Raw genomic sequence first — 12942 nt, forward strand, 5'->3', positions numbered from 1 at the left:
GAAAATGTTGGCAACGACTCAAGGCGTAAGATCTCTACGCCTTAGCTGTACCCTTATTAGCCAGACTCCACTTGGAAACCACCCCGTCCTGTTTCTATTGTGCGGAAGCGAAACTAAAGGTTGAGCCTTTGTTATTACTAGGCTATATAACCGAGTAAAATTTCGATGTTTTTCCTCTATTGGAAATCCTTATTCTACTAATAAACACAAACAAATGTCAATATTTTGTAGGAGATTTTTATGGAATACTAGGGATACCAATTGTGTCAACGAATAACTAAACGCCTAAGAGCCTTTAACTACGAGCCGTTACTGGTTACATGTTAGAAGTTCTGGGTGTAATTTAGCTAAAGAATTATACAACTGAGGGCCAAAATTAATGCTATGTTTTAGACCAGCAGATGTGAAACATTTAGGTTCTACTAATGTTGAATTATTATTTCGTCTTGTATCATGATTATGTGCCTGTAATATAAACTTATTACTATTTTTATGATAAAATTTTAACAGAGTATATTTATAAGTTTGTTCAGTATTAAATACATTCAATTTAGGATAAATTGATTTAGTTGGATAATCAAAACGTTTCTTCAAACAAATTTTAATTATTCGTTTTTGTGGTAAATTTAACGGACTAAGATTAATTCAAGTCCTAATAAGCAGGCCATACGAGTTTGAATTTCTCAAATTAAAATCTCAGAGGACCGCACTAATTACACTGGGTCTGCAGATGTGTGAAGACAGTTTTAATGTGGATGATCTCTGCATATGTGGTGTTGCATTTAGAAGCCTTGTGAAGAAATGTGTGAAAGTGTTAGCAAATATTTTCATTAATAACTATACCAAGGTTCTGAACGAAAAAACATTTCAAACCAATTTTGGGAAAGAGTGAAAAGAAGTGATGAATCTAACCATGAAGAATTAAGTCTAAAAGTGACGAAACGTAAAGAATTAAAATTCAGAAGGAAGTAGGCCAAGGACACTAGTTTTACGTCACCAGTCATCTAATAAGAAGATAAAATGTAAGCTGTTTTATTATTATTATTATTATTATTATTATTATTATCATCATCATTTATCATCATCATTGGCCTAATAGGTAGTGAAAGAAGCTGCAGTAGTTGTATAAGTAATGATATTGGGTGACCTTCTTTAATTGTGTTATTGATTTCGGTTATGTGTTATCTTTTTGTATGCCTAACAAACATTAGTGAACGTTTGTATTTGCTACAGTAACTTATACGGAGATCAGAGTTGTTGAAAACTATTTTCAGCCTGCGTTTGCACTATCAAGTTGATTTTCTACTTATCTCGTATTTAAATTTGAACCTAACATTGTTCATAAAATAACGCTAACGTTTATTAAACACACAATTTAGTAATCAACTTATTAAATAATACAAATATAACTCTTTTGACATAAGGATATAACGGAACCGTCTATAATAGACAGGAGTGGTTGGACCTCTACGACGGCCATCTTCTTTCTATACTAAGGTCTGAGTACAGGAGACGGTTTTGATTGAACATATGGAGGCTGTTCCAGCAACTATTTATAAATATTTTTCATGAGAACTGGGAATCAATTAGTTTCATTTAATTCATAGAACATAATTTCATTGAGAACTAGCTCGATTTCGTGTGCTAAAATTGTGTTACACCTCTAAAATTAGCATATATTTAATTTACGAATAACGGAGTAATAGCTAAATTGATGTAATAGTCTTCCGCTCTCTTGCCAGCTGAAAAACATAACAGACAAGTAGGGGTGGTACAGTTAAGGTTAAGATTTCACACTGATAAAACACGCTTATTTGAAAAAGTACACAAAATTTAACTGTCAGCAAAACAAAAAAGGCATTAGGTATGTATCTTAGGTTCTTGTTTCATTATAGTGTGAAGTTAATAATGGAAAAAGTGTGCTGTACATAATCCTAAGTTTGTATTATAAGCACTTCTTAATATTTTTAATAACGGAAAACGTGTGCTGCAAATAATCTTAAATTTGTATTATAAGCGCTTCTTAACATTTTTAATATCGGAAAAAGTGTGCTGCACATAATCTTAATTTTGTATTATAAACGCTCCGTAACATTTAATAACGGAAAACGTGTCCTGCAAATAATCTTAAATTTGTATTACAAGCGCTTCTTAACATTTGATAACGGTAAACGTGTTCTGCACATAATATTAAGTCTGTATTATAAGCACTTCTTAACCCAATAAAATAACAGTTTTATTATTATTATCATTATTATTATTATTATTATTATTATTATTATTATTATTATTATTTATATACTTGGGATATACTCGTACTATAAGCAGTAACATGAGCTGCTGTCAAGAATATTATAGATCAGTGGCGGTTCCTCGGAGGAGGGAAGGGAGGAACGTCCTCCTCACATTTTTCTTCTTCTGAAAGTAAATACCAAATAAAATATGTGCCTTAAAATTCGAGGAAGATTCGATAATTTTTAAGTTCACAGCTATAAGTAAACCTTCGTTGATCGAGTTTTAAACTAAGCGCGCTCATGTGTTTGTAGAAAACTGTAAGAAGGATGCGAGATTGTTTGTGTGGAGGAAAGCCAATCCTTTCCTCCTTTACTGCAGTTAACACACACAGACAACAGCGTACTAGCGGCCAGAGAAAGAAGCAGAGTTTTAAAACAAGTAAATGAACGGACAGAGAGGAGATCCTCCTCTGAATCAGCGCATGGGCGGGAATATAAACAGACTGGTCGTGCAGCAAGCTCGCTACCGCTGCCATCTAACGATGTTGCATTCAACCAGACTACAACACATCTATATAGGAGGAGGCACAATAAAGCAGTTTTAACTCAAAGTTATAAGATACCATATAAACTTTTTTTTAATGAAAATATATTATTCATTGCACTTTATATGTATAGGATACTAGTCCACACCTGTGGAGTAACGGTCAGCGAGTCTGGCCGCGAAACCAGGTGGCCCGGGTTCGAATCCCGGTCGGGGCAAGTAACCTGGTTGAGGTTTTTTCCGGGGTTTTCCCTCAACCCAATACGAGCAAATGCTGGGTAACTTTCGGTGTTGGACCCCGGACTCATTTCACCGGCATTGTCACCTTCATATCATTCAGACGCTAAATAACCTAGATGTTGATACAGCGTCGTAAAATAACCCAATTAAAAAAATGTATAGGATACTATTCATGATTTGAAACTTTCGAGGATATTTGAAAGTTAAAGTCGGATTTGTATAAAACAAAGAGGAAGTCGTTCTACGTTAGTATCGTAGATCATTTTGGCCACTGAAATTCACTTCCATTCATTGTGTACTAGACAGGACAACATCCAAGTTGTCAGTTTTGTACAAATATATTTGAAATTGAAAGTACTCCAAACTACATTATTTTTAATATAAAAAAATTAATCGGCCAAGGGCAGCTTTGAAAAATAATGGTAGTATGACTTTACAAGAACTGACATTCTTCAAAAGCATATGATACTGAACATGTAAAATGTACATGTGGCAACACAGACCATGTGGGTGGGTGCAGTGTTCTCGCTTTCCTAACAGATTATTTTCCATTCCCACTTCCGTAAAATGGCTCTGGTTACGTGTTAGTAGCTGGTCTCTTCCAACACGTGTGATGCTGTAGTGCATGCGAAAATTCTGCGAGGTTGTGAATTTCCTTGTAACGGTTAATTTATGCAATTATTCAACAATGAATGAAAGTGAAAACATATTATATTTTGGACAATTATTTAGGAAACTCAGTTTACAAGAACAGATTATTGCTATACAAAAGAGAAGCCAATCCCAACACTATCTGGTCTTACATGTATGCATGTAGGCTAATTTGTAGCATGTTTCATTCAAGAAGGTGTCATTTTGTACAGTTAACTTCTTTCCTCCTCTTAAGAAATATGCGGGAGCCGCCACTGTTATAGATATATTAATTTGTACTACAGAATTTATCTGTAGGCCTAATATTGACACTTAATATTTTAGGAGAAAAATTCGCTCCGGCGCCGGGGATCGAACCCGAGTCCTTGGTTCTACATACCAAACGCTCTGACCACTCAGCTACGCCGAATTTAATCTACAGCACCGGATCGAACTTCCCTCCTTCGATGTTTCCCTACTGTTCTCTCTTCGTTCAGAATTTAATGTATATTAAAATTATTAAAGCATCCAGTGCACTAATATCCAATAAATAGTCGTAGGTCATCGTCTTGTCATCCATTTTCTGTTGTAAGTTCTGATTAATTTGTCCATAGTGTCTACATCGTAGCATTACAGTCGAATGTCATGATGTCTTACTACTTTTCTGTGTTTTTCCCCTTCTTTGAAGTGCATAGTAATAACAAAACTACTGCCTTTTTTTGGATAATAAGAAACTGCAGTAGTTTATTCTTGGAATTCAAATACAAAGGAAGGAAAAGTTCTTCCCTTAGTGATGACATAATTTTGCTAGTAGTTCTGGGCGATTTTTTTCGTATTATTCCAAGTATGGTTGCCACATGACTTCACTCCATATTTGCCCAGTTTTGAGGGCATGTACTGCCGGAAGGAACATTGTTTCAGAAGCTCACCAGTAATTCATCAATTATTGTAACATTCTCACATGATATAATGAATAATAATCTAATCTAACCCGTCTCAAACACATTCCATATAGGAGACAGTTTATCAGGACTACGATCCTGTGTTTTATAAAATAGGTATTTGAAATTATTTAATTGCTTAGGGAAACTAAATAATGAAAATAGAGCCAATTTTATGTAGAGTCACTTGATACCTCAATGGTACTCAGTGTAATAACAATTAATAATTGTTCATGTTTTCAGAATAAAATAAAAATAGAAACATCGCTAGATAGGTAACATTCAAAGAGTAGACTCTAGGAGTCTTATACGACCACATAGTAGAAGAAGGATTAACAAACTGCTGGAAACGAAATACATTGCTCTCTTACAAGGGAACCTTCTTTCATGGTGAATTAAAAAGGTGGTAATGCCGTAAATTTTTGGAAAGAGGAGGCAAAATGAAGTCAGTAGGTAAAATTTTTCCGCTTGAGCTCCATAGGGGCAAAACTTATGGGCTGCAAATTTAACATGACAGTCTGTGGGAAGTGACTCAATCTGAACACTTAAAGGTTAAAATGAAGTTGTTTCTAAAATCACTGCATTGAAAACGAGATATACAGCTGTTGTACGTTTTAAATACTGGGTATTATCGCTAGGAGGCGGTCACCTACTTTCATATTACGTCATCTTTCATCATCTTGCTCGAGCTAATTCTGCTGATAGCTACTCTTATATTTCATTTTTGTTCAGATTGTGTAACTGATCAGACGCTCCTCGCCTCGCATCGTACGAATTAGTAAGCCAGCTCTTCTCCTCTTATGGAATGGTACGTATGTTGACGTTATTACTTGTTGGAGCGCTAATCTTATTTTTGTTTCTCATTAATTGTGTTCTGTTGGGGCGCGTGATAAGTAATTGTTGCCGCTTGTATCATATACAGGATAGATGCGAAAGTTGTGGTTCAGCTGCTGCTATGCGAGTTTGGGACCAGTGACGCTAATCCGTCAATCGCAGACATCGATTGAGGGATGAGTTAAAAGAAGAATAGGAGGTCGTGGAAACATACACGTCCCCCGTTATTGATGAGATACCAGATTTGGACGTGAAAGATGGGAAGCAAGATTATGGTGACATCGAAGACCAACCAATGGCGGGACGCCAAAATGATGGCCGGAAAGCGGTGGAGCTGAAGAAACGGAGACATCGTCGCAAACCAGCACGTTTTCTTACGCTCCCTCTTCTAAAAGAACCAGAAACGTAGTCGACGACGATTACAACCCGAAAGCGCTCGAATATATGAACGATATAGTCAGCGGAAAGAGACGATTCTTCAACTCTGTAAAAATCGATTCCCTCTAATCACACAGGGATTGTTTTACGATTATGATGCAAAAGTGAAGAAGAAGAAGAAGAAGAAGAAGAAGAAACCTGAAATATTAAGTACGAGCGCTATCATTCCTGACAGAACTATCAGGCTTTGGGGCCTACAGGTGAAGGCTCAAATTTATCGTGATAACTATCTTAACTTCAGAGCTTCTGACTCGTGGATATGGGGATGCAAGCAGCGGAATCATATTCTCTCTCATGTGAAGCATAAAGTGAGCAGCAACTTTGCATTAAAGGAGGCAGAGATGAAGCAGAAATCAATTTCATGTCGAAGATGAAGCAGTTGTTCATCGATCGTGGCTTCACTCCTCGCCAGATCCTCAACATTGATCAAAGTCGATTTGAAAAAGAGATTCACTCCGGACGAACCCTGCGTTCCAAAGAAGGGAAGAAGATTTGTGCCGCAGTAGGATCAGAGGCTGGCTGCATATATATATATATATATATATATATATATATATATATATATATATATAGCATCACATGAACACAGTATGATGAACATGTCAGCATATAAATCATCTGATTTGCATTAAATATCTGGACGTATTTAAATAATGGATATCTCTATAAGAGTATAAGATAACAATTCAAAGGAAAAAATGTTACATCATTGCAAAGTTTCCAACGAGCAACAATCACATGCATGGCTATAGAGAGGTGTCCTTAAACTTTTGGTAAGGGCTGTAGAAGTCATCAATCAAGCAAGCATTTTCGTTTACTAGCTGCTACGGACTAGTATCTGTGTATACCTTTGGATAATGACTTCTGACGTCACATCCGGGTATTTACTTAACTATCTAGCTCACTTCAGCTGTAAAATATGTAGCTTTGAGACACGACCTTAGTTCACTCGGTGCAAAATATTTTATGAAATTTATTTTGAGCAATATTGGCGGAATATCGCAATCTTTTCCCGAGCGAACTGTGCTTCCAGGACGATAAATGCGTCCTGACTAGCCTAGACTGATTTGGAATCTATTTCCCAAACTAAACTTTAAATTCCGCCAAGTGCTAAAAGATTTTTAACGAGTCATTCAGGCCTACATTATATGTATGTATGTATGTATGTATGTATGTATGTATGTATGTATGTATGTATGTATGTATGTATGTATGTATGTATGTATGTATGTATGTATGTATGTGTGTATGTATGTATGTAAGTATGTATGTATGTGTGTATGTATGTATGTATGTATGTATGTATGTATGTATGTATGTATGTATGTATGTATGTATGTATGTATCCCCATGTACAATTTTGGTTAACATTATATTACTGTCGCTACATGGGCCTAACTATAATCTTTCACAATATATGAAGCCTCATATTTTATAGTCGTTTAACACAAGCCTCTAAAAAACAAGTTCTAAAAAATGGACGGATAGTAAATTATCTCTCCTCATAACAAAGCGCTCCGTGAATTCTCGGAATCCTACTCATACCAGTTCATTATTAATTCAGCAAGCGTTGGAATTTTGAAAATGCTTTCAACCATAATATGATAATGCTGTGAGTCATATTAAATGGACCTTTCATCACTCCTATTTAGGCAGATTAAAAAATTAATTTGGGTAGACATTCCCAGCACATTTCGGTGGCTTTTAGCATTACTCGTCACTCAAAACAAATTACTTTACTCGTATGGGGAAACAAATGGTTTCACCTGGACCATTTTTATATCGTGGAGTGATCTTTCATATAGATGACATGCAGTGCTGTAGTTTTCTTTTAAAGTACGCGTGAGATAAATGGTGATTAAATATAATTATGTATAATATACAATTGCCAATGTGGTAAAGTATCTGGTGTAGTCTTTACACAGGTCAGTATTATTCAAATTCTAAAAGATTCGCAAAGCATTATTACTCCGTTCTTTGGTTCTATATCAGGTACTTAATTAAAAGCACTTCGATAGGATTATATTACGCCTCCTCCTTTAGCACATCAGTACTGAACTGAGCCCATGCAGAACAGTGTTCAATTCAGACCATTTTCTCCGAGGGGAGGATTTATACTACACCGTTGGGGAGGTGGGACCGACAGAAAAAATCAATTCTTACCAGTGGCGGCTCCTGCGTATTTCTTAAGAGGAGGAAAGACGTTGACAGCACGAAATGACACCTCCTTGAATGAAACATGCTACAAATTAGCCTACATGCATACATGTAAGACCAGGTAGTGTTGGGGTTGGCCTTCCCTTCTGTATAGCAATAATCTGTTCTTGTAAACTGAGTTTCCTAAATTTTCCAAAATATATTAGGTTTTCACTTCCATTCATTGTTGAATAATTGCACAAATTAACAATTACAAGGAAATTCACAACCTCGCAGCATTTTTCGAGCACACTACAGCGTCACAGGTATTGGAAGAGATTATAGTTACTAACACGTAATCGGAACCGTTTTACGGAAATGGGAATGGGAAATAATCTGAGGAAAGCGAGAACAATGCACTCACCCACGTGGTCCGTGTTGCCACATGTACATTTTACAAGTTTAGTATCACATGCTTTTGAAGAATGTCAATGAGTACCTACTTTCAATTTCAAATATATTTATACAAAACTGACAACTTGGCTGTTACCCTGTCTAGTAGACAATGAATGGAAGTGAATTTCAGGGGCCTAAAAGATCTGCGATACTAACGTAGAACTAACTACTTTCTCTTTGTTTTACATAAACCCAACTTTAACTTTCAAATATCTAAGTTTCAAACCATGAATAGTAGCCTATATAAAGTGCAATGAATAATATTTTTGATTTATAATTTAAAAAAAAAAAAGTTTATATGGTGCCTTTCATAGCTTTGCGTTAAAGCTGTTTTTATTGTGCCTCCTCCTAGATGTGTTATAGTTTGATTGAATGCAGCATCGTTAGAGGGCAGCGGTAGCGAGCTTGCTGCAAGACCAGTCGGTTTCTATTTCCCGCCCATACGCTGATTCAGAGGAGGATCTCCTCCCTATCCGTTCATTTACTTGCTTTAAAACTCTGATTCTTTCTCTGGCCGCTAGTGCGCTGTTGTCTATGTGTGTTACCTGCAGAAAAGGAGGAATGGATTGGCTTTCCTCCACAAAACAATCTAGCATCTTTCTCACAGTTTTCTAGCAGCACATGAGCACGCGTCGTTTAAAACTCGATTAACCGAGGTTTTCTTATAGCTGAGAACTTAAAAATTATCGGATCTTCCTCGAATTTCAAGGCACATATTTTATTTGGTACTTACTTTCAAAAGAAGAAAAATGTGAGGAGGACGTTCCTCCCTTCCCTCCCTCGAGGAACCGCCACTGATTCTTACCAACAAGAGAGGTAGTTAATGTGAAAGGGAACATTGAGAAATGTGGTAAATTAAAGAAATAAACATTTCATTCGTTTATGATTGTTCTGATGCTACTAAATGTTAATATATGCATCAACTTAAACATGTAAGCAATTTTATGTAATACATGGTGAATATGACTATGCTTCTGTATAAAAATTATCACATTAAGCCAGCGTTAAGTGTCTATTTTTACATAAACCGCCTAAATTTAGTAAAAGTGGTATTTACTCATCGACTTCCTGTAGCATTTTCAAAGTTTTTAAAGAGCACTGATATGAATAACGCATATGGTTTTTGAAAAGCTACTAGCCTAGGTCACTTTTAAATGCACTCCATACAGTTTACAAAATGCACCACATTGAGTACGATCGAAACACAACAAATCATACGTAGTTCGCCATTGTATTTGATATATGACTTCACGTCCAACAGTTCAGTTTCACATAATTTTTTTTGTTTGACTTCTAGTGCAACCATTTTCTTCATTGACTCATCACTAAGAGCACTATATGAAGGTTATACAGATGGAATCACTGGTTCATAGATTTCAATTTCACTTACAGCCAATTGAGAATTCTCTTCATTAAATGTAGCGGATGCACTTTCCATTAACTCCTCAATATACACAATGTAAGAAAAATTCCATCCAGTAACAGCACTGTAGGATAGAGTACATTATATTAATTAATTTAAGTATAGCAAGCAACATTCCACGATCCATACTTTCGGAGACATCCGAAAGAATCTGTCGGTCAAATGGAGCACATTGCCAAAAAGAAGCCAGTGCGCATGATCAGACATACAACGAAACAAAACTAATTTTATTACCTAAACCCAGTGGCGATTTCTCCTAAGGAGCACAGGAGCAGTGCACCACCTCGTCAAATAACGCATGTTTTTTTTAATTAATATCAATAAGCTGCACTAGACTATGTGAGCGACATATTTCTTTATTATAATATTATGTAAAAATAACCCTGCAGTAATAACAGTAATTTAAGAAGTCGTGGGTGTTCCTTTCGAGGCATTTAAATTGAAATGTAGGATATAGATCTTGCCTAAAGCTACATAAAGTTCATGACCCCGTTTAACTTGGGATGAAAATTGCGACTTAGAGGGTTTGTTCCTATCCTTATTTTAATTGTCTCGATCCACTTTATCACGGCCTGTGATTATTTGACGGCATTTTTGGTACCACCCTGTATATTTTCTTTAAGAAAAGTAAACAATGTCTGTTGTAACGGCATAGTCAAGGAAATATCTATTTTTACGAATATGCTGTAACTATTATAGAAAACAAGGCCTATATTTGCTGAACAAAATTAACATAGAAAACTACTCCAATAAAAAAGCACACTGAATTTATTTATCAGTAAAAATCACGGCTGGGAACTATTGCTTAAAGTTCAATCAGACAAAACAGGGCGTCAGATTCAGCAATGCAGAGTATATCGCCCACTAGCCTTACTTCAAGTCTCCTACGTTAAAAAAAACTCACCATCCTGTAAGGGAACAACTACCTGAAAATCTTCATAACATAATTTATTTTACCCATAAGTCATAAGAAATTGAAATTCAATATTGTGTAAATTATTGTTATGATTAGTGTATTATTATTATTATTATTATTATTATTATTATTATTATTATTATTATTATTATTATTATTATTATTATTATATAGAAACCTATTTCACCCGTAGGTATATTAGGGTTATAAGTTCAACAATTTAGGATATATACGTTATTGGGTTAGTAGCGGTGGATTACAATTTAGCAAATTCACTATTTATAAACATTAAAAATATCTACAGGTATACTTATTTACAAATATACAGTTAAGTGGCACAGAATAGTCAAAGTTGATCATTATTTAAATATGACGTCAATATGTAGGCCTACTTTTCATACAAGAATAAGGGGCATTCGAACAGAAGATGTCTGACAGACTGATTCTCTTCTCCGCATTTAAAATTTACATTATTTAAAATTTAAAATATCTGAAGACATTCCCCAAATTTTCTATATCCTGTCAATAATTGTCAGAATAGCATTTGATTCTAGAAGATAATATATCGTGAACTGTTGGAAAAAATAGATCTCTTATAGTACTTCCCTTTCCACTCTGTCGCCAATTTTGATCCCATTTTTCAAGAATATGTTTTAGTATTTAATTCTTTACAAACGAAAAGGGGCTTGATGTGTAACAAGTATGGAGATTTGAGTGAGCAGTCGTTTGGCCAATACGTCTGCTCTTTCGTTCCCAGTAGTCCCAAGGTGTCCTATACCCCATGATAGATATTACTTGGACTTTCATTAATTAGATATTTAAAGTGAGTCCAAATTATAATTGTCTGCAAGGCTGAGTGAGTATCGCTTTTTAAGCAAGCACTAGTTTCATTTGCAGTGCACCATTTTGCTGCTTCAGTTCAGCCTAAACATAGAGCAATATGAGAACAGTTTAAATAATATTGAATGTACCTCGGAACAGTCGAAAGCGCATCGCATCCCACTTTCACATCTTGATTGTCGTATTTTCGAAACGGGAACCATCCGTATATAAATCGCAGATATGCTTATGATTAGTACAGGTTTTTAACATAATTTTTGTGCTGTGCAGGGTGTCCTGTCAAAACCAAACTTACTGGTCTTTGAATTTGCATGTGCGAAATAAATTCGAGAATCCTATAACTTCTTTTGATATCACTTACACTTGACTTAAATATACCACTTAAGTGTAAATTACATATTCTATTTTAAAAAGTCTGAAATCTCCAAGACTAACATCCTGGAGTCCAGGATGGAAATGTTAAATGTCATGGTTTATTTAACGACGCTCGCAACTACCGAGGTTATATCAGCATCGCCGGTGTGCCGGAATTTTTTGGCGCAGGAGTACTTGTACATGCCAGTAAATCTACTGACATGAGCCTGTCGCATTTAAGCACACTTAAATGCCATCGACCTGGCCCGGGATCGAACCCGCAACCTTGTGAATAGAAGGTCAGCGCTATGCCAACTGCGCCAACCAGGCCGACTACAGGGTGGAAATTCCCCCCAGGGCCACCCGCTGAATCCGTCACTGGTGTAAACAGTTTAATTTTACTCCCAGTACCTAATTTCAATTATTTTTATACATTTATGTGAAACTCGTGTTGCCACAAAACATACGTTTTAGTGAATGCATAGTTTTTAGAGCTGCTCTGTAGTGCTCAACATCAATCAAGGGATTAAAAATGTACTAATCTATACTAATAATAATACTGTAACCTAGTTTCTTGTAGTTGTATTATAATTCTGGTGGCGTGGAAGAGAAGGTCTGATGGCCTTAACTCCACCAGAGTAAATAAATAAATAAGTTAGGGTTTACTTAGATTTTACGCTATGGCATTCAAAATACAGTATTTAAAAGGGGGTTATAAGGAGACCTGAAGTAAATAAATCGAAATATCTAGCTTATTATTGATTTTTAGTAGAATGCTACATAACACAAGTTACTTTAAAAATGTTTCCGACAAGTTTCGTTCTGTGCAAAATTTTGATAGGATTGATATTTAACAAGATATATGAGTTTTAGAGTCTCTTCAGACTAGGCCATTTTTAGAAGCGCTGCTAACTCGCTGCCGCTTGTGAATAATGTATTTAAATGGAGGTCTTCAG

At 35.6% G+C, this 12942-nt stretch overlaps 1 protein-coding gene across 1 annotated transcript in view; it reads left to right on the forward strand.

Annotated features, from left to right (window-relative positions):
* The window catches only part of LOC138715678 (neuroglobin-like), a 229920-nt gene that overhangs the window by 172416 nt on the left and 44562 nt on the right, over window positions 1-12942 (forward strand). The window lies entirely within an intron of this gene.

This window comes from Periplaneta americana, chromosome 15 (genome assembly GCF_040183065.1).
Source record: "Periplaneta americana isolate PAMFEO1 chromosome 15, P.americana_PAMFEO1_priV1, whole genome shotgun sequence".
NCBI lineage: Eukaryota > Metazoa > Arthropoda > Insecta > Blattodea > Blattidae > Periplaneta > Periplaneta americana.